General features: G+C 35.5%; 1 pseudogene; it reads right to left on the bottom strand.

The window, feature by feature from the left end:
* Positions 1-9,954: 9,954 nt before the first annotated feature.
* LOC141498223 (lupus La protein homolog pseudogene) lies at positions 9,955-11,175 on the bottom strand (annotated as a pseudogene).
* Positions 11,176-24,025: the final 12,850 nt, after the last annotated feature.

Genomic DNA, 24,025 nt, shown 5'->3' with positions numbered 1-24,025 from the left:
ATGGCAGAGAAAATATGGAATGAGAAGGTCCATGGCACTCTGGACCACTATCCTATTTTATCTTTTCTATTGTAAGCCCTTGAAGTCAATTGCATTCACTTACACACACACATGTGTGTAATATATATGTATGTATGTATATGTGTGCATGTGTAGACATATTTATGTATGTATGTATGTATATATATATATATATATATATATTTGAATATCTCCCAATCCTTAGCTAACTAGTTAGCATACTTTTTGCATAGGGTAGAAGACCTAACTCTTGCCATAAGCTATGAAACTTCCCACTGGGCACTTTAGCTCTGTTTTCTACCTAGAAGAGAGGAGAGCAGGGGTTCTTTTATTTTTCTCTGTCTTCCTTCTGTGCTCCCCTGGGAGCTGGAACATTATAGCTCTATATTCTTTTCTTTGTCAGCAGTTTTCAGGTAATCTAATGATAGTGATGATGATGATGATGATGATAGCTAGAATGCTTTAAGATTTGAAAATGCTTAACAAATAGTACTTCATTTTCCTCTCACAACATCTCTAAAAGCCAGTGCTCTCATTATCTCCATTTTTACAAATCAGGAAACCAATCCAAATAGAAGCTAAGTGACTTGCCCAGGATTGCACAGCTAGTAAGCTGAAGCTAAATTTCAACTCAATTCATCCTGATTTGAAATCCAGTGCTTTCCTTTTTCTTTCCCCCCCTCTCACTGTTAGGCCTCAGATATAGGGATGCCCAAGTGGACCCATGGGAAATCAACCCTGCCAACTTCCTTATAGAAATAATTCTATTCTTCATAGTCTTTGAATTACTGTTTATGTTTCTAAATTTAGTCATACAGAAGTAATTTTAAACATTTTTGTAGCTTTATACTGAACTATGAATTTCTTGATCATCCATATTCTCCATTAATTATATATCCCTCTTAAGCAAAATTGTGTTTATTTAGTGGAATTCAGCACTTCATCAGGTACTGTGTAGGCTACAATTAAAAATTGGAATACTGTCTTTCAAAATATTAAAGGTATAATAGTCATTAAAAATATATAAAATAATCATAATATTAGGATAAGTGCATAAAAATGAACAGAGTGCTATGTGAGATCTGTGAGGTAAAGAACATTACCAACTAAAGTGATTAGAAAGATTTGCAAGGGGAAGATGACCTGTGAATTGGATTTTAAAGAATATTTTTTGTATACATTCCATGCATAATAAAAGATGTAAGCACAAATTAATAACAGTTAGGAAAATTTGTGTATATGTGGGAGGGAAGAGAGTAAGTTAAAATCAATTATATAATGTGGCAAAACTTTATTGAGAATTTACTGTGTGCATAGGACTGTAAGGGCAAAAACAGTGCAACTGTCCCTTCCCTTGAAGTGCTTACATTTTCAGTTAGGTTTACCTTGACATGTATTTCAATCATTTTAATAAAACTTTTATAGAGATGAATGTAAGCATATAACTTAAGACTGAAGCTTTATTGGAGGAGAGGTAATTAGCCTCTCCTGTTCACTTTCCCTACCATTTAGCAGTAAATGCCTTTTAAATGGATAATTTTGTAGTAGCCAAGTTAGCCATATCAGCAAAATGAAAATGATACCTGTGCACAAAATATATGCCCCTGAAGTTATATTTATTATAGGATATTTTAATTTCAAATGACCAATCACACATATTCTAAGAGCATGACTACTGATACTTTTATGCTACCCTGGGTAAAGTGTTTATTTGTTTATTTTACAATCTATGAGTCTTCCAAGTTCCATACACCTGACAGTGATTAAGTCCCTGTAAAGTGCAACATGTATGACTACATCATAGAATGATAGCACCAAAATGGTTTTCCAATGCTACACTTATAAGTAGAAAACTGTCTCAGTCATAAATCACTGGGTCATGTCAATTTTTCCATTTCCAAAATCTGTAACTACTGGGACTCTGGAGTCAGAGACCAATATCTGATTTCAGGATCCAGTGGCAGAGAACAAAGAAATTATTAGAATATTCACTTTAAATAAGCTACTAGAGCCATCCAGTAAACAATTTCTATTGTATCTGCCAAGCACAATGCTTGGTATTAGGCATGCAAAGATAAAAACACATTAGTCCCTGCCTTCAACGAATTTACATTCCTGGGATGGGACAAGGGGAACCCAGAATATACAGAAATAAATGCAACTATACTCAACCAAATAAATGCAAGTTTACTGGTGGAGTGGTGGGGAAAGCCATAACTGAGGGAATCAGGAAATGTTTCTTGTAGAATGCGACATCTGAGCTAGGCTTTGAAGGAGACCAGAGATTCCTAGAGGTAGAGACAAAAGAGAAAGCCTTTCAAGGCTGATAGGGATAACTTGCACAATGGAGGCAGAAGAAGATGATGAAAGGATAGCAAGCAGGTCATATGCTCTTAGATATTTCACTGAAGTAGAAAACTATCATTATTGTAGGAATTCAAAAAGTAATCAATTCTAAAGTTCTTGAGACCTTCAGGATGTTCCTATATCACTTATTCTGATCTCCTTGTGAGGACTTGCCCTTTGTGATTTTTCCATAAAATAGTTGTACTGTTTTTGCCCTTACAGTCCTATGCACACAGTAAATTCTCAATAAAATTTTGCCACATTATATAATTGATTTTAACTTACTCTCTTCCCTCCCACATACACACAAAATTTCCTGTTATTAATTTTTGCTCACATCTTTTATTATGCATGGAATGTATACAAAAATATTCTTTAAAATCCAATTCATAGGTCATCTTCCCCTTGCAAAGATACGAATATCTTTGCTGATTCTTGAACTTTACATGGTTATGACAATAGTATTGATTATATGGTTTTGGGACACAATCTCTTTTTCTCTTCAAGTTGGTATATAGTACATGCTCATTTAAAAAGATAAATTGAAATAAAATTTTGCTTTGTTAATGTTATGGTAGCTTCTTAAAATAGTTACAGATACTCTGGAGGGAGTTGCAAATTCATGATTGAGAATTATGAGTAATATTTCACATTTTACTAGTATATTCCTATTTTTAATACCAATCCCTATACCCACTTGGATTAACCTAGGCTGCTGAAATAAAATTTAGTCAGACTTATCTGAGAAATAAAAACATGCAAATAAAAAGAAAACCTTGTATTTTGTGATACAAAAGATATTATATCTCTTATCTTCTTTTGTCTTTAGAACAACTTATTGCTGTCCAAATCTATTGCCTTTTATTCTTACATGGCAAAAGGGGGGGGGGGGGATACAGCCAGTTTCATCATTATTTAAACAACTGATGCCAGTAATGCTTTTTGGACATTTTCTTCTTCCAGTTAAATAATCCAGTCTTCCAAAGACCTAATTTTTAACTACCTAATCATCTTCTGTTTCTCTACTTTAGGTCCTTTTTAATTTTAAAACAAAAACTCTTTAAAAAGGTCCATCAAATCAATTATTTTTATTTTTATAATTTCCTGTCTTCTATTCATAGGCACTTAATGCATTTGGGCAAAGATAAAATACGTATGTGCCCAAATGATATGCAGTGATACCCCAATTGACAAATTCTATGGGATTCTAGATTATATAATTCATGGTTAAAAAAAATATTGCATACAAAGCAGAGCTACATGTATTAACAAAAATATTTCAGCACTCAGCTTCTATTTACCATGCCCAGTTAAAGACAACCATGGCCAACTGAACATTAAACTGGTAAGTTTTCAAAGTCTAGTTTTTGAATTTTTACTTCCTCTTTTTTCTGTCTTTTTTTCCCCTCCTTTACTAAATTATCCCTTTCACTCTTCTTGATGTATTCAAAAACTTCCCCTCTTCTTCTGACAAAATAGAAAAGGATCTAAGATCAATCACATTCTTGTTACAAATATTCCTTGACCTCTTCACTTCTTTGGTCACTGAATAACATCTTCCTTCTATTGAAACCTCCTTTGGCTTCAGTTTTTTCCAGCTTTTCTCTCTAATACATCCTTTGTCTTGCCCTCTTATCCTCCTCTTCTCTGTTTCTGTCTATTTCTTTCTTATGTGTGTGTATGTGTGTGTATGCATACACACAAACACATACACACAGACACACACACACACACACCTCCTCCTTTAGCTCCACATTATTTTTATGACCTCCATCTTGATGTGTCTATTCCCCAGAGGTTTTTCCATCTTCTTCTCACAGCACCTTCTCCCTTCTCAATATCATCCTTTCTCTCATCTCTTATGATCTCTATTAAGATGATTTTAAATCCATTTCATTCATATCTCTAGTCTTTACCTCATTTCTAAGATCAAAATCTACATTGATCAAATGAGTTTATATGTATATGTGTGTGTTGGTTCTTGTCCTTCATTATCGAAAAAGACCAAAATGACATCACTATGTTTGAGACAAAGTACAGTGTGTCTAACTGTGGCTGATCAGACAAATATTAGCTTGGGTTGCTCTACCACAGGTCTGGCAGAAGGAGTCCCTGTGAACACCTCAGGTGCTTAGTCTAAACTTACCCATATCACATTTCCTTTGAGCTGCTTCAACTCTGCCCTTCTAATGTAGTGCAGTACTCCCATTGATGAGGGCATGCTATGCTGGGCAGTCCTGTGTCAGTGTCTGCCATGCTGCACAATCAATTCTAAAGTTCTTGAGACCTTCAGGATGGTCCTATATCACTTATTCTGATCTCCTTGTGAGTACTTGCCTTTTGTGAGTTTTCCATAAAATAGTCTTTTTTTGGCAAGTGTATATCTGGCAATCTAACAACATGCTCAATCTATCATAGTTGTGCTCTCTGTATTAATGTTGGAATTCTTGGCAGTTTACCTCAAAAAAGGACCTCAGTATCTGGTATCTTCGCCTGCCAGGTGATCTTCAGAAGCTTTCAAAGACAATTTAAATGGAGGCAATTCAGTTTCCTGAATGTATGGCACTGGTGGATTGTGCAGGTTCCACAGTTATATAACAATGAAGTCAGTTCTCTTACCTTGGTCTTTCCAAGGAAGTACACATTGACAATGAGATTGACACTCATATTGCCAGAGCTGGCTCAGTATTGGGAAGCTCCAAAAGGAAGTGTGGGAGAGAAGAGGTACTATTAGACTAACTATCAAATTGTGTGTATATCTATCTATATCTATATATTCAAAATGTTTTTCAAATGTTACAACTATATAAATGATAATTATTATTGCTGTTGCCAATTGACGATATTATACACATAAGATACACATAGGAAATATTAACCATTCTATGCCAGAATGATACCTTCGACTCAATACATTTCTAACAGATAATTATCTTTCCTTTTAGACAAACTCCTTTTAAAGTTGCTATTTCTTCTCATGGTACCAAAACCTACCTATTCTCTCACATTCATCATTTTGTAATCATTTTCAATTTTTCACTCTCATTTATAACATTCAGAGAATACAAAGAAAGATAAAGATGTCATGTTAACCATCAATGAGCATATATATATATATATATATATATATATTAATGGAAGGTAAAAAATGAGATACATGAAAGATATATACAAAGAGGAAAGATAGTCTCAGAAAGACAAAAGTAGCAGTTTCAAGTTCTGGGAAAGGTCTCAGGCAGAGGTTAGATTTGAGCTGTCTTATAAAAACAGGAAAGCTAAAAGGGGGAGGTGAGGAAGAAAAGTACTGCAGTCATGAGGAGCAGTCAATGAAAGGTTCAGAGTTGAAGACTCTGATGTGTGAGAAAAACCTAGTAAGTAAATGAACCTGAATCATAGAATGCACAAAGGGAGAAAGTTTTAAGAAGACTAAAAAGAAAGGAAAGAGTCAGGCAAGGACTTTAAATGCAAGAGGAATTTATATTTTATTCTGATAGTAATAGAGATACTCTAGAATTAAAGAGGGTAAGCCATATTTATGCTTTAGGAAGATCATTGACAAACAAATAGAGAATAGATTGAAATGGGAGAAGACTTAAGGAAGTCTGATCTAGGGTGGCGGCCCTGTGAACTGAAAGAAAGGGACCCAACAATCTCTCCCAAAATAATGTAGATACAGAAATGACAAGAATTGACAGTAGATTAGATATGTAAAATTAATGAGAGGAAAGAGCTGAGAATGATAAAGTTTGTATGTTCTTAACAGTAATATAGAGATTGGGAAGAAGGCAGGATTCAATAGTAAAGATAATGATCTCTGTTTTGGATATACTCTATTTGAAATCATTCATTTCTGGAAGAGTGAAAATAATTGGTAATATAGAATTGGAGCTCAGGAGAGAGACAAGGGCTAGACATAATAGATCCCTGAGAAATATGTACATAATAAGGATGATTGCATAGTGATAATTAAATCTATGGGAAATATGAGGACACCAAGTGAAATAATATAAAAAGAAACTAAAAGAGGGCCTAGGACAGAGCTTTGGGAGAAATTTAAGCTTAGGGGGTGTGACATGCATAAAGATCCATGAAAGGAGGAGAATAAGCAATAACACAAGTAGGACAATAGCAAAGAGCAATGTCACAAATAAATAAAGGGAAGACAGCTTTCAGGAAGAAATTATAGTCAAACGTGTCAAAATATAAAGAAAGATTAAGAAGAATGAGGATTAATTAAAGGTTTTTAGATCTGTCAATTATGAGATAAAATTTCAATTATATGATAAATTCAGAAATCAGGTTTCAGAGAATTTAGAAGGGAGAGTAGAATCAGTGGAGGCACTTAACATAGATGACTTTGTTCAAGAAGTTTACTTGAAAAAAAGGAAGAAAGATACTAGACAATACCTAGAGGATATGGTTGGTTCAAGTGAGAAGGCTATTTAAAAAAAATTGAGGAATTATGCGAATATTTAGAACCAATAAAGGAGTCAGTAGAAAGGGATGGACTGAATTTCTATTCCTCACAAACATAAATACTATGAAAATTGAACTTTTACACAATTGTAAAGATTTCTGTTTTTAAAGAAAAGAATTGTCATTTGAATACAAAGTTTTGAGTATATGATTTGCAAATGTGTTTCTTTTGGACAGGGGTGAGGAACCTTGTTTTTTCTGCCAGTGATCATTTACAGATTTATAACATCAATCTCCTGCTAGATATATTCAAAAATTTAATTAATTAACCACTAAAAAGTTCCCAAATTATTGAATTTCAAGTCCTGCCAGCAATTGCTGTGAAAACATCAGACTAGGCTTTTGTGGACCTTATATGGCCCATGGGTTGGATATTCTCTGCCCATGCTTTAAGATAAACAATACAAAATTTTTAGATAAACTCATTGGGAAAAGATGCTTTAAAAATTACCATAGGATCATAGATTTAGATACTGGAAAGAACCTTGAAGATCATAAAATATAAACCTCTTATCTTTCAGATGAGGAAAATAAGTTCCAGGGAGGTGAAGATACTTGCCTAGGGTCATAAAATTACAAGGAGAAAGCAAGGAAGTAATCTCCCCTTCTAGGCACTGAAGATGCACAACTGAAAGGCAAGGGAGTCTCGAGATAAGCTATAAGAAATAGGGGATGTAATGATATGTGTAAGAAATAGAGACATTATTAGAATTTTTTTTCCTGTGATTTGGTAGCAACTGAGTTTCTCGATTTTAACCCTTTGGCAACAAGAGCCAAGTTCCCCATTGCATTAGCATCTAAGTGTTAACCAGTACAGAAATAGCTACATCTTTTAAGATGAAACTCAAATACCATTATCAACATTAAGGTCACCCTGATCACCCCAGCTACTATTATTGTCCCCCCACTTACTGTTTCACATGTAATTTGTATTTATTGTATACATGAATATTTGGTTCTTGTCCTTCATTATCAGAGTACAAAGCGACATCACTAACAAAATGACTTCACTTAGAGACAAAGTTACAGTGATTCTACCATGACTGATCAGATCTATACAAGCACAGGTTGGGAACAAATAGTCCCTGTCAACACCTAGGATGGGTACTCTAAACTTATGCATCTCAAGTTCCTTTGAGTTCTGTTGTGCTCATAAAGCAATATAATTATTTATGTGCATGTTGTTGTCACCCTTTTAAATTGAAAGTTCCTTAAAATCAAGGATTGTTTAATTTTTTTGCCTTCCTTACTTCAACCATTACCTCTCTGACAGTGACTCCAAGTAAACAACTTCTGCCTGCCTGAACAAACCTCTTGATTATTTCATCTCATCAGTTTACAGTCATACCTCAGATATCCAGAGGAATTAATTAGTAGTGAGATTTCTAAAGAATAATGAACTCCTTGAAATATTTATTCTTTTTATAATCATTATAATTATTCTTTATTTTCAAGAATATCACCAATGATGACATTTCAAAAATTAAAAATGCTTTTTTCCTCTTTTATTTAATAATAAATGTTACTTAGTCTTTCTCATATAGCCTTATTATGGCCATTATTTTGCAAAAGAATTGTTCCCTTACTTGTCAAAAATTCAGGTAATAGCAATTACAGATCACCATCCTGTCTTTGTGTTTGTCTATTTTTCTTGAGCTTCAGTGACAAATGGATTGTGTTTATATTGAAACTGACTGGAATGGATTCATGGCAAATATTGGGTACCAACCTAACTCCATTGACTTGATATGAACTGTTTCTTAAGAACTCTAGATTTCACTTGTAAAATAATTGGGATTTCATTAGTTCATGGACATGTGAATAACCTTTCAAAGCATAAAATTGTCCTGGAGGTTTTACCTTTACTAAGAAATATTCTGTCCTTTGGTAATATATGGAGATAGAATGCAAACTTGCCTTCCATATAAAATAAATATCACTACTTGGATCTCAATTCAAGTTGATACTAAAATTTAAACTTTTTATTTTCAATCTTCTTTCAGGAAATCTTGCAGTTTCACTCCTCTACCCCTATTTTCTCAGCTTCCATGAATATGCACTATTTTCTACAAGTACATTTACATACAATCTTCAAGCATACAAGGAGTCCACAAAGACTGTTTTTATTAATGCAGAAAAAAAATCACAACAAACACAAAAGAGCTTTCAACCTAGAACTTTTTAGCACCATTACTTTCTATAGAATATGAAAATACTATATTTCTTGATGTCAAAGATGGGCAATATATCTATCTTGAGATGAACGGTGATATCTGTGGTATGCATACCTTGGATAAAATTTGTTTAAGTGACCAGCATAAGTGCCTGTGAAAATTTTGTGCAAAACCAAACCAAACCAAACCTTTTTCAGTTATTTTTTTGTGACACAAAATCTTCTGTGAATTTGTTGAAAAAAGATATCCATCAACTTGGTTTAATCATATGAGAAGGTATTCTACAAGGGACTAGCCACAGATGGAGTGGGATTTAAATTTTAGTAATGCCAAGTTGCATGGGAATATGTCTCTTGGTATCCCTGTAGAAAAGTGCATGAGGGTATACATGCATACACATGTATACATACACATACTTCTTTTTGCATATTGGCAGGAATATCTGTATCACTCCAAAAAAATGCTATTTCAGTCACATTTCTAATTCAGTTTGTTGTGTTACTAGAGATTCAATATTCAAAACTGTAGCTGAAAAAGGCACAGAGGATTCAATTTAATTAAATCATATAAAAATTGAAAAAGGACAGTTTTAAGTTGGTTTTCAGTAGTCAACTTTTTTTTTCCTTTTATATAGTATATATATTTTATCTGTTGGTATTTCCAACATTACAGAACTTCACTGAAAGAACCTTTCTTTTGATGTTCAGATCAATGTCTAAAATGCCAACATTTTGATATGATGAACAAAACTATACATATTAAAAAACCCAGAATAAGGATACTTGAACAACAAAAACAAGTTAAACAAAAAATAGCTTCTCCTTCTATTATAGGTGGACACTGAAGTGGATTTAGTTCGATTTTCTTTTTAAAGACCCTCGAATCTGACAGCTTAAAATTTATTTAAAATGAATAATTTTTTTTTTTTTTTATCAAGTTACTGGTCTCCAGCTCCGTTTTCAGTTTTCATTTGTTTTGGTGCAGGCTCTTCTTTTTCAGGTTCTTCTCATGTCCTTTTAAGAGATCCTCCAGCATCACCATTTTCCTGTTCTTCATCACCATCAAATTTTGTTTTCTTGCCTTGGAATTGTATTTTTCCTTTATTGGGTGTACCCTGAACAGCTTTACCACCTCCTCTTCCCTTTCCTTTAAATTTGCGACCTTTGGACTTCAACTTATTTAGGGATTCCTGTTGGTCTTCAATGATTTTTTTCAAAGCTTCTTTTTCTATTTCTCCTTCTAATACTTCCCATGTTACATCTTTGTTTCTTAATTTTAAGTTTCCATCGTTTGCTTCATTGGCTTTATTCAGTGCTTCTTTTGCTTTTTCTTTAAAAAGGATTATTCCCTCTTTTGCTCCTCTGATGAAATCTATCCATTTTATTTCTCCATGATTAGAGAAAAGTGTATGCAGATCTTCTCTACAGGTTTGATCATCTAAATCACCCGAAAATTTCAGCAAGCATCCAATCTTTTCATCCAGGGATTTCAATTCAGCATCTTCTGCTTGCCTCTGTTTTAATTCTTGCTCTTGTTTAGCTTTTGCTTTAGCTTCTACTTTATTTTGCTTCCTTTCTTCATTCTTCTTGGCAAAGTAATCTTCCTTAAAGATTATCAGCAGCTCTGTATCTTTGTATTTTTGTCCAGGGGTTTCTAAAAACTTTTTGGCAGATTCAACACTATCAAACACAGCAAATATTGATCCCTTAAATGCTTTATGTAATGTTCTCCTCATTTGAATATTTTGTACTTGACCTTTACCTTCTAACCATTCTTTTATGTCATCAAGGGCTGCCTCTGTTGAAAACCTTTAACATAGATAGATCTGTTTTTTACTTCATTTTTATACTCATCTGTTACTTCAGGGAGGGGTTTGCTTGGAGATCTTCTGATTTTAGTTTTGTCCTCACTAACTTCCATGAGTTCTGCCTTTGATTTCTTTAGAGCACTTCTTATTACATCAAAGTCTTTTGTTGGCTTGCTTAATCTGTTGAATTTGATCATGGTCTCCAAAGGAACCCAGCCATCATCTATTTTGATCTGTTCCTTTAAAAATTTGTCTCGTGGAAGATCAAAGTCCCCGAAATAGTACTCAATTTGTTGGCATATTTTGGACTCCAGATCAGTCATTTTTTTCACTATCACCATTCTCAGCCATGGTGGGAGCCTTTCCGTGAGGTTCCGGCAGGCTGGCGGCGCTGCCACGGCTGCATACCGGCGATGTCCCTCCCAGGCCCGGAGCAGCCAGTAGTCAACTTTTTTACAGATTAAGTTTTTCCCTCTAGGAACTGATTACCTTCAGCTTCAGCTATTATATCACCTGAATAAAAGGCAAATAGGACCATATCACCAATTTCATTGTATATTAAAAGGTTTCACTATAAGTTTTTACTGTCCCTGGATAGAAATTAGGCTTATCCCTGGAAAGATATACTTAATTTTGAGTTCTCAGATTAGGTGTCAAAAAATATTTTTTCAGCCACCACCCAAAGGTAGTGTCTTTTTATTAAAGTTCAAGGTCATAGGATTTAAGGGACCCATCCCATAGGAAATTACTTGAAACACAATTGCACTGTTTCACCTATATCAAAGATTCTTAATCTTTTTTTTTTATTTTTATCATGAATCCCTCTGGTGATTGGTGCAGCTATGGGGCCTTGTCAGAATAATGTTTTTAAATGGATAAAACAAAATACATAATATAACAAAGGAAATGAATTGTACTGAAATGTAGGCAACAAAATATACTATTTAGTCAGAAACTGCAGGTTAAGCAAACTTGAACTAAGTAAAAGGTTAATGCTCCACCCCACCAGATTATTTTCTCTTCCTTTTGGTCAGTACATAGAGTTTATAAGGTTACTACGCTTATTTGTATTTATTGATAGATTCTTCTGTTAAATAATTCTCTTATTTATTCTTCTAGTGAAATGTTTTTATTATAAAAACATTTTTGTGAATTGATAGGACTCCAGACAAAGGTCTGTTGACCCATGTTGCAAGGGCAGATTAGAAGGGATCTTTTCCAGCTAGCTGATGGATTATAAAATCCCAGCAAGAAGAGTTGTGAGTTACTGACAGAACCATCTAGAAATTCATGTTTCAGTCACCTTTCTGCACCAAAGGAAGCTAGTCCAAATACTGATCCCCATACAATGATGATGGAGGAAAAAAATATTTCAAACCAAGAAGATCAAGGAAGCTTTTTTTGCCAAAAGACAAGAGGACAGGGTGGCTAATTCAATGAAGACTTAGCCTTCAGTTCAGTCAGCAATATCCTGAACAAATCAGGAGGGGGCCATCCTCAATCATACTGATCCATATCTAGTCACTGGACTCAGATGGTTGTGGAGGAGAAAGAGAGGCTGACAACTTTACACAGACCTCTTTCATTTAAATCCAATTCATTACCTCCCTAATGTCATGGTTCTCTTCAAAAATGAAGGGCAAATGATTAACCAAAATGAACAGCTCTGGATGAAAAGGGAGTCACTTTCATCTGAAAGAAATTTATGCTTTATAAAGAAGAGGTGGTATATAGAATTCAAATCCACAAGGGGTTGAGATTCAATTAGTAAACATCCTTTATCTCATAATATGGGTTAAATTCATTGCTATGCTCCACTCTCCTCTATCATGCCCCCAGAAACCTCTTCATAATGGAAACCCACATAAGCCCTGGAATTCATATAAAGCAAGTACCTTCCAGCCCTGAAACCTATCCCTCTGATTGTGTGAATTTTTCCAGAATTTCTTATTCCTCTCCAGAATGATGCTTTTCACTTCCAGACTCCCTAGCTTGATACTTGTCTCACTCCATCCCCTTTCAAGCTTCTTTCCCCCAGTAGGAGCAGCTAGGTAGTACAGTGGATAGAAACACCAGCTCTGGAGTCAGGAGAACCTGAGTTCAAATTTCACTTCAGACATTTGACACTTATTAGCTGTATGACCTTGGACAAGTCACTTAACCCTGATTACCTCACATCCAGGACCATCTCCAATCATCCTGATTCATCTGGCCACTGGACCCAGAAGGTTCCAGAGGAGAAAGTGAAGTTGATGACTTAGCCCAACACCCCCCCCATTCAAATGTAATTCATGTGCTTGTCATGACATCAGGAAGGTTTCTTTTTCAAGAATAAAGGACAATCAACAACAGTATTTCCAATGCTTATCACAATACTTAGTACAACATAAGTACTCAATAAATGCTTGTTGATTCATTGACTGAGGAAGAAGTTATAGGAGGGTCATCTCCAGTTGTCCATATTCGTATCTGGCCACTGGACCCAGATGGCTCTGGAGGAGAAAGTGAGTCTGGTGACTTAGCACAGCATCCTCCTCACTCAAATCCAACTCACCTGCTTGTCATGGTATCACCTCTTCTGATGTGGTATTCTTCGAGAATGAAGGGAAAACATTATTATAGGAGGGAAGCTGTGATGCACTTTGAGAACATTGAGTGCTGAGTAATGATTGGAGAGAAGAATCAGAGGAAAATACAATTCTTAGAGGCAAAAACCAGATGATAAGTAATGAAAATGGATGAACATCAGTTTCAATCTCGACCCAAAAGGGATGAAAACAGGTTCAAACAGGAAAATTCTTTGTTTAACCCAGAATGTCAGGTAAGCATTATGGACTTGGACTACAGAAAAAGATGAAAAGAACTATAAACCCAAACTTTTTTTTTATAGGTTTATAGATTAGAAGAAATGGTTCATGGACTAAATAGGAAGAATGACAATGGAAAGCATCATAAAGAAACCATTTAAAGATTGAAATTATAGCAAGATATCTAAGATATGCCAAATTGTATTTGTTTTTGTCATGATTATTTGTACTCTAAAATGAAAGATATTACACTACAAGAAAATTTGCTTGTATAGTAGAACAAATCATATGTGCTAACTATGGTAGATGAAGTAGAATAAATAAAGATTCTACTTTGGTTGATTGAGACATTTAACAGAAATTATCAATAAAATGGACACCTGGGGTGGCTAGGTGGTTTAGTGGATAGAACACTGGCCCTGGAGTCAGGAGTACTTGAATTTAAATCCTGCCTCAGGCACTTAATAATTACCTAGCTGTGTGGCCTTGGGCAAGCCACTTAACTTCATTTGCCTTGCAAAAACCTAAAAAAAAAATGGACACCCAGGACAAATTCCTAGACCAATTCAAACACAAATATGTCTAAAATAACTCCTACATGATGAAAGTGGAGCCTTTAACAACAATGTTAAAAGCATAAATAACTAGTCATTCCTGAAAGGAACACAACAATATTTGCAAGGTCTAAATGGGCCTACTTTGTTATAAGACCATACAGACTTCTCAACTTTTACCAGAAAATAAAGATGAGTTGTCATGGACCCAGCTCTGGACTTTGGCCACCTATGGGCTAGGAGACGCCTGGGGGTGTGAACCCACCCCCATGGGTGCTGGGAACCCCAGTAACAGAAGTGGCTCCGCCCATGAGGGAGGAACTGGGGAGGAGCTCAGGGGAGGAGCTGAGGACTATAAAAAGGGATGGGGCTGGGGAAGGAGAGAGACATTTTTTGCCGCTATGTAAGCAATAAAGACCTGCTTGTTAGACTGCTACTGGGTGCTCTGTCCAGTTATTGCCCTCCGAAGACCTGGGAAAGGTATGTATCCAGGCGAAGGCTTGGGATAGGTCCCCAAGCAATGAGTGAGAAAAGAAAAAAATAAAGACCCTTGGTTACTCATTGTTTTATTTTATTTTATTTTATTTTTTATGTTTTTGCAAAGCAATGAGGTTAAGTGGCTTGCCCAAGGCCACACAGCTAGGTAATTATTAAGTGTCTGAGACCAGATTTGAACCCAGGTACTCCTGACTCCAGGGCCAGTGCTTTATCCACCTAGCCGCCCCTATTGTTTTATTTTTAACTACCTGTTTGTTCTCCATTTCTTTCATGTAGCCGTTTATTTTCACAAATGGAAAACTTGAAGAACTTGTTGCTTGCATGGTAAAGTTGCTTGATAGTTAAGAAAACAAAATAAAAAAAAATACTATATTTAAAGGGGGAAAATAATATTGCCTCATTTTTGCTCTTTGATGTTATCATTGAAACCTTTATGACCCTTGACTTGGACTGGCTGTAGATTGGTGTGTGACTGCTCTACACTACACTAGTTACTACAAGGGAGCACTATGGATAACACCCAACTTTCTGTGCCTTTTAATGAAAACCTTAAAAGCAACTTATTGTCACTCACTGGTTCTGCTCTCTAAACTTTTAGAAATATTTGTGGTGACTAATTAAACAGCTGTGTATGCTCTACCTTCTAACCAATCATTTTCTTTATTCCCTCCAAGTTGTTGATCAATAGCTTCTGCACAAATGATCATTATTTTAGTAAGCAGTGTAATTGGATCAGATAAAAGGTAAATCAATGCAAAAACACTATTCATATAACCAAGACTGTACAATCTATTCATTCCCAGGTCTACCAATATTAACAGGGTCATGAGACTGTATCAGAGATTGAGTCAATGAATTCAGTAGGAAGCTGAGTGGCACAGTGGATAGCAGATGGACCTTAGAGTCAGAAAGACCTGAGTTCAGATACTTCCTGTGTGATCCTAGGCAATTAATTGTCTCTCACCTTTTCTAGACCCAATTTCTTCATCTATAAAGTGGCAATGATAATAGTATCTACTTCAAAGGGTTGTTATGGGAATCAAATAAGTTAACAAATGTAAAGTACTTTGTAAATTAGATTTTGAGCTCCTAAGAGGGCAGGAACTATCTTTTGCCCTTTTTTTGTATCCCCTTTTTTTGTAACATACCATATTTTCCCATGTATTAAGACACACCTTTTTTGAAAAATTTGGGTCTAAAAACTGGAAATGTCTTATACAGTAGTTGTAGATTTTTTTACTTGCATTTCCCACTTTTTTCCATGTCTGTTGTCATTGCATTCATTGCATTCATTTGTTACTGGTATATAAGGTGGCATTTTGCCATGTTCTGCCCAGAAATGACTCAGAAAAGATTTTCATACAATGCTGAATTCAAGTTCAAAGTGATACAGTTTGCAAAAGTGAATGGAAATCATGCTGCTGAACCTAAGTTTGGTCCTCCTCCAGCTGAGAAAACAATCCAAGACAGGCTACAACAAGAAGAAACCCAACTGAAAACACCCTGACAGAAGAAGGCCATGAGAGGCAAGTCAGCCAAATGTTCTGATCTAGAGAGGAAATTGAAGAGATGGATTGAAGAGCAAAGAGCAATTGGAATTCCTGTTTCCACAAAGATGGTTCAGCAAACTGATTTCAAAGGAGCACACACTTGATGCTTCAGGTTCATGAAGCAGAATGGACTAAGCATGTGTCCATGCACCAGACTTGTCTGAAAGCTATGAGCAGAAAGTCCTTGAATTTTATAATGAATTGAACGTGAGTTCAATAACTTTATATAATACATTGTTTTTTCAAACTTTTGGCTCCAAAATTAAGGTGCATCTTATACATGGAGAAATATGGAAACAAATACTTAATAAATGCTCATTGACTGAAAAAAAATATTTTGATAACTGCGTTTCAATCTAATTTGTTTCCTTTTTAATTCTTTACATTTTACTTAAGCATTTAGAAATATTATTCTAAGAAAGAGTCCATAGACTCCACCAGACAAAGCAAAAGAAGTCCATCAGAGAGAAGGACAGAGGTAAAGAGGAGAGAGACAGAGACTGAGACTGAGAGTTAAGAACAATGGAATAAGTATCTGTCTACAAAATATCTACCTGGTATATGAAGAGACCATCTAAACTCAAAAATTTCATTTGTAGTTACCCTTTATACTCAAAGAGGACTCAAAATGACCCCACATTATTGGGTCAACCTGCAGTGTATCTGACAGTGACCGATGATGAAGAATATGAAGAATTGTTTCAGAAGAACTTTTTCACAGTTGCTGGAATCAGTTCAAGTCCCTTGTTTGGGTACTGCTCACTCAAATATCACCAAAGGGGAGATTACTGGTGAAGGTGGGCTCAGGCTATAGCAATGAGGTCACTTTTGCTCTGTTTCTCTCACTTATATCTTAAATATTCCTGAAGTCCCACATTTAATAGGAAGACTCAGTACTTAAGGTCTTCATTTTCCAATATGGTTCAGAACCAGACAATAGAAATATCTTCCTGACTATTGTCACTTCTCCTTGTTCTTCCAGTGTCCTTTCTCTATTCCATATCCTTTGTCATTTGCAAGCTTTTCAACGTTTGGAATTATGATCCTCAGACTGGATAGCAAAACAGCTACAAGTGTTTATAATATTCTTTGAAGGAGCTGAATCTAAAGTTTTATTGACAGATGGGTCAACTTTCTGATTTCTGCATGACAGTCCAATCAAAACATCGGTGATATCAGCAGAACAAATTAAGAATTTGATCCTTTGACAGAAGGAATGGTTAAAATCTAGGAGGTGGTCTCATATAGAAACAGCTTGAGTTAAAAGTACTAAAAATACATTTAATCAATTGCATAAAGCAGGTACAAGTATACATATAAAATGTTGGGCTTTTATCTCCTTCCAATTAGTCTATCTGTGAAGATACAATAGAAAAATACATAAAATTCTCTGAATACAGATGAGTTTTGTCCAGGCAACTATTATAAAATCTGTTTTTAGGAGTCCAATTTAAACTGAGACAGATCATAATTATCTGGTCCAGTGAAATATGAATCTCAGCCCTGTCATGATCTTTAATCTTATTTATTTCAATTTTCTTCTTTATCAGCCTATTTCAACAAAATCTCATTCTTATACTTACCTTGAAAATGTAAAAATTACATCTTTACTGGAGATTCTGTGAGATGTTTCATAGACACTACTATTAACAATATTTATTTTGCCAACTAAATTACCAGGGATTTCTGATATACATAGATACCTACGATTTGTCACAAATATATCTGAGGAATATAATTTCCAGCATGACCAGAAAGTAATTTTGTAAAAGGATTTTTTTATAACTGTGAAATTCATTCTCTTCTACTGAATTATAGATTCTTCATTATTAATACACTTTTTGCTTTGAAAATTCTCACAACACAGTCTTGACCAACCTGTTAAGTGGTCTCATTGTTTTACAGGTGAGAGAGAAGGACACAAACTAGTGGAATGAAGTAATGGTATAGCTGGCTAAACTTATAAATTAAAGACTGAATTAGATTTTATGTTTAGGCAGTCCAAAGATTCACTGTCTTTCAAGGCTAAAGAGTACTTTCAGGTCATCTAATCTAACTAATATATTTGCAGCTTGGTATAAAAAGATATAGTATTGGAATCAGTATTCTACAAAATATCTACCTCCCAAAATATCTCCTTGGTGCATAAGGAGACAGTCTAAATTCAAAAATTTCATTTGAAGTTGTCCTTTATACTCAAAGAGGACCAAAATGACACCACAATGTCAGGGTCTGACTCCATTGGAGTCAGAAAAACCTGGATTCAAACAGCATCTCTTATAGATAGATACTTTCTAGGTGATCATAAGCAAATCACTTTTATCTCTATTTCAAATTTCTTATCTTAAAATGGGAGTAATGCCTGTAGTGCCTACTTCATTATTGTGGTATCCAAGTGAGATTACATGTGAAAGTCCACATGATTCCCTTTTCTGACTTTGTGAAGTTTATTTTAGATAATAGTTCAATCTATTGATTGATCCCCAAATTATGAAAATTCCTAATATTTTAGCAGAAGCTGAGTTTTCTATCTAAATTTAAATCTATCTCAAAGTAACAATTCATCTTTTTTGTGATTGTGCTAAATTTCCTGGAATCTGATTGTATTATAGTGTCTATGGATGAAGGCACCAGGAGGGATAGTTGGGAAAAGAGAAAAGCCTTTCTCAGCCTCAGGTTTCCACCCCTGAATAAGTGTATATGCTGATGGAGTCAGGTCAGATCTCTAGCATCAGAAACCTGTAGAGCCACTGACTTTCTCTGATAGCTCACTTTGTATCTATACTGAATCCTGTCTTCTCTTTCTCCTTTTACTGGTTGCCCAGGGCTGCTACCAAATTCTGATTCATCTCTTGTATAACCATGATCTTTCTTTTCTATCCTCTTTGCTTTAAGGCCCTCAGAATTTCTATCTGGTTCTGAAATAGATCCTTCCTTTTATACCAATTCCTTGTGACCCAAGCTCTCATACAATGCATTGGATTAATTCTCATACTGGGTTCTGATGGACTGATTCCATCAATGTGCTCTTACTTAACAAAGGTCTCTTTGTTATCCCTCCAATTCAGTCCTTAATGTAATAACTTAGACAACTATGCTACCATTTCATTACATTATTTCATGTGTTTCTCTCTCACCTACAAAACAATAAAATGTATTAACTGCTTGGTCAAGTCTGTGTTGTGAGAATTTTCAAAGCAAAGGATGTATTCATTTAAGCATCTTGCACATATAATCTCATTTAGATATCACAGTAATAAAGTAGGTACTACAGAAATTACTCTCAATTTCAAAATTAAAAAAATGAGACAAGAGAAATGACTTACCCATGATTACACAGCTAGAAAATCCCAGTTTTCCTGACTCCAAACCCACTGTTCTATTTACTATATCTAACCGCAAGTGCATTGGTGGGACTAGATGATTTTAAAGGTCTCTGAATCTTCAGGCTTCCTAACAATGAAATTCCATTCAGTCCTCAATTAATTAAAGTCCTTGATATAAGGAAGGTATCTTTGTTTAGGAAGCCAACTTCTTGATTGAAGTCTCATCCTTACACAAAGATAAGTAAATACAAAATAAATGCAAAGTAAACATAAGGAGAGGATCAAGATTAGCCTCTCTTAGAAAGTGGTGCTTGAGCTGAATTTCATTTTAAAAGTTACAAGACAAAAAAAGTGACTCCTTCCACAATGGAAGGTTACTTGCCCAGGATCAGAAAATATGTCAGCAGAGAAGCAAGACATAGAATCCATGATCTATTGCTCGTGAGGTATCTAAGTGGCACAGTGTACAGAGTACTGGGTCCAAAGTCAGGAAGACTTCAAATTCAGCCTGAGACACTTATTGAATGTGTGACCCTGAGCAAGTCATTTAACTTTATTTGCCCCAGTTTCCTCATTTGAATGAGTCAAGAATACCTCAAATGGGAAAAGTTAGATACAATGAACAACAATTATAGCAGTGCCTCAGCAGACAAATTGGTTATGGGAGTCTTAAAAATGCATATCATAAGATGGAAGACAGTATTTACAAGACAGATTGTCAGGTGGTTCTTTTTTAAATCTTTTTGGTTTGCTTGCTATGTCTGATGAGTTTTTAAATGATTATTATGAATGCCATTAGCTCATTTGCTTATATGTCTAATCTTAATTTTCTGATTTTCTCCGGGATGAGTAGAGCTAGTTAAGAACACCTGTGAGCATAGAGGGAGTAAAAAACTCTCTCTGAACATCATGGGCCCACTTCCTTCGCTCTTCGCTACATAATTCTAACATTGAGTTGGGGGGGGGGGGGAGAGAGAGAGAGAGAGAGAGAGAGAGAGAGAGAGAGAGAGAGAGAGAGAGATAAATTCTGCAGGTGTATTTCTTTCTCTCTCTGATCAGTTCACTTTGTTGTTTTTCCATTTTTATGCTATCTTGAACAGTGTATAATTAGCCTCCTTAACAGCTCTAAAACTATTTTAAAATATTTCATGAGTTGCTGTCAGTGTTGACAGAGAGCTAATAATACTATCTGTTTCATTCCTAGGGAATACACCAAAATCACTATGTCACTGCTAAAAATGACAGTCTGCTTAGAGCCTATGGCAACAGATTCAACAGTGTTGTTGACCTAGAAAGTAAAGCAATTGGTTAAGAGGTCTTCAAATATGAGGGATAGTACAAAGGAAAGAATTTTGAATCAGATGAAAAAAAATTCAAATATAGATTCACAAATAGAGAGTAACAGGCCTCCATGCAACTACTTTAGTCCTTGTTTGTCTAATCTATGAATGTTAGGGATTGTAAGAAATTCCTTTCAGTCCTTGATCCTGTAATCTTTCTTTGTTCTGAAAGTTACTCATAGTATCAGGCATACTTGAGGTTAGGATATCAACTCTTTTTTTTTTTTGTTTTTTAGGGTTTTGCAAGGCAATGGGGTTAAGTGGCTTGCCCAAGGCCACACAGCTAGGTAATTATTAAGTGTCTGAAGCTGGATTTTGACTCAGGTATTCCTGACTCCAGGTGTTCTATCCACTGCACCACCTAGCTGCCCCCAGGATATCAACTCTTGAAGGAAATTAGAAAGGATGAAAGATATATAGGGAATGATTGAAGGAATTATGGCTATATAGATGGACTTAAAAAGAAATGGCACTGGAAGAATCAAAACTAATTTGGAAGTTCTAGTGATAAATATAAATGTATTTATGGAATTATATATGATATATATGCATATACACCAATATACATATATATATAAAGTTTCCACTTATATTTATATTATTTTTATTTGTGTATTTTATGTTGATTTTATTTATTTATTGAATTAGAAATTTCCTTAAAATAGGATTTAAATCTTCATTAAACATTAATGTTAATAAGAAGTCCTTAGTTTCCTTCAAAGTTCAGTTCAATTGAATTCTCCTATATGAGGCTTTTCCTGATTTCCCATGTAGTAATGCCTTTCCCCTGAAATTACCTTGGCTTTATTTTTGTACATATTTTATACAAGTAGATATAATTCTCCTAGATAGAACTTCAGCTTCTTGAAGACAAGAGCTAAATTTTTGTCTTTGTATTTCTAGAATTTGGTACATGGGAACTGACTGACTTCAACTTGAGGTAAATTGTCAATAGTTTCTGCATTGATTGATGATGATCTGTTAAGAACACTATGGAAATGTTCAATCCATGTCTCTAGAATCATTTCCCTAAGTCAATCAGTCCCTAGCTGAAGCTCCACCTGAAATATCATTAGGCTCCTTTCAAGTGACAAAACACCTGGTGCTGATTCTATACTAGCTGAGATTTACAAGGTGGAGAGTCCATTGCTCATTCAAAAACTGACTGAATTGTTCTACATTATATAACATGAAGAGGTTATCCCCCCAAAATTCAAGGATGCCTCCATAGTCCCTCTCTGTAAAGGTAAAGGGAATAGACTGTCCTGTGACAATCACAAGGATATTTCTCTTTTAGTCATTGCTGGTAATATCCTTGCCAGAGACCTCAATAAACTGATCTTTCTAGAAGATGATCACCTCCCTGAGAACCAGTATGGCTTCAGAAAGGATAGAAGAACAGTTGATATGGTGTTTGTTATGCTACAACTGCAGGAAAAAATGCCAGGAACAGAACAGAGGTATGTACACAATATTTGTAGATCTGACCTATGATACTGTTAGTTATGAGGACTTATGAAAAATTATATCAAAATTTGGTTGCCCAGAGTTCATTGGTATTGTATATTAATTTCATGGTGGCATGCATGCCAGGGTAGTAGATGGATAGTAGATGATGCTCTTGAGATTTTTCAATCACCAATGGAGTAAAACAAGGATGTGTCCTTGCTCCCATACTTTTTTGGCATGATGTTTTCAACCATGTTTTCAAATGCCTTCACCAAGGATGAACATGGCCTCTAGATCAGTTAGCCACACTGATGGCATATTCGTTGACTTGAAAAGACTGCAAGTCAATACCAAAGTGGAGGGAGTGTTGGTGCATGATCTTCTGTTTGAAGATGATTATGTACTCAATGTAGCCTCTGAAGCTGAGATACAATAAAGTTTGGATCTATTCTCTGCTCCTTGTGCTAATTTTGTCCTAACAATTAACACCAAGAAAACACAGGTGCTTCATCAGCCAGCACCACACCATCCATATGTGGAATCATCGATAACAACAAAACAGAGAAGTTTTGAGTAATGTGGACAAGTTCATTTACCTTGCCAGCATCCTTTCCAAGGATGTACACATTGACAAGGAAGTTGACGCTCCCATTGCCAGAACCAGATCATTATTTGGGAGACTACAAAAGAAAGCATGGGAGAGAAGAAGTATTAGATTGACTACCAAATTGAAGATCTTCAGAGCCTTTGCATTGACTTCATTGCTATATGCCTGTGAAACCAGCAACATCTCAGGAAACCGAATCGCTTCCATTTAAATTTTCTTAGGAAGATTCTGAAGGGGGCGGCTAGGTGGTGCAGTGGGTAGAGCATCAGCCCTGGAGTCAGGAGGAGTACCTGAGTTCAAATCTGGCCTCAGACACTCAATAATTACCTAGCTGTGTGGCCTTGGACAAGTTACTTAACCTCCTATTGCCTTGCAAAAAAAAAATAATAAAGATTCTGAAGATCACCTGGCAGGAGAAGATAGCAGACACTGAGGTCCTTTCTCAAGCTCATCTACCTAGCATTCCAACATTACTATAGAGAGTACATCTATAATGGGCTGGGCAATTTATTAGATTGCCAGATCTACACCTGACAAAAAAAACTATTTTTTGAAGAACTCAAACAGGGAAAGCACTCACAAGGGGGTCAGAAGAACTGATACTGAGATACCTGGAAGGTCTCATTGAAGAACTTTAGAACTGATTGTACTGCAGGGCAGCTAGGTGGTGCAATGGATAGAGCACCGACCCTGGAGTCAGGAGGACCTGAGTTCAAATCTGACCCAGACACTTAATAATTTCCTAGCTGTGTGACTTTGGGCAAGTCACTTAACCCCATTGCCTTAAATAAAATTTTTAAAAAAGAACTGATTGTACTGCATGGGAGACACTAGCACAGGACCACTCAGCATAGCATGCCCTCATCAGTGAGGGTGCTGCTGCACTCTATGAGAAAGGCAGAATTGAAGCAGCTCAAAGGAAAAGTGACATGTAAGTTTAGAGTACCCTCCCCAGGTATTCACATAGTTTATTTCTGCCTGACCTATGGTAGAACATTCTGAGTTTGTATTGGTCTGAGCAGCCAGTCAGACACACTATAATTTGTCTCAAACATAGTGATGTAGTTTTG

The sequence above is a fragment of the Macrotis lagotis genome, chromosome X (genome assembly GCF_037893015.1).
Source record: "Macrotis lagotis isolate mMagLag1 chromosome X, bilby.v1.9.chrom.fasta, whole genome shotgun sequence".
Classification (NCBI taxonomy): domain Eukaryota; kingdom Metazoa; phylum Chordata; class Mammalia; order Peramelemorphia; family Peramelidae; genus Macrotis; species Macrotis lagotis.
This window is presented reverse-complemented; position numbering and strand designations above follow the sequence as displayed.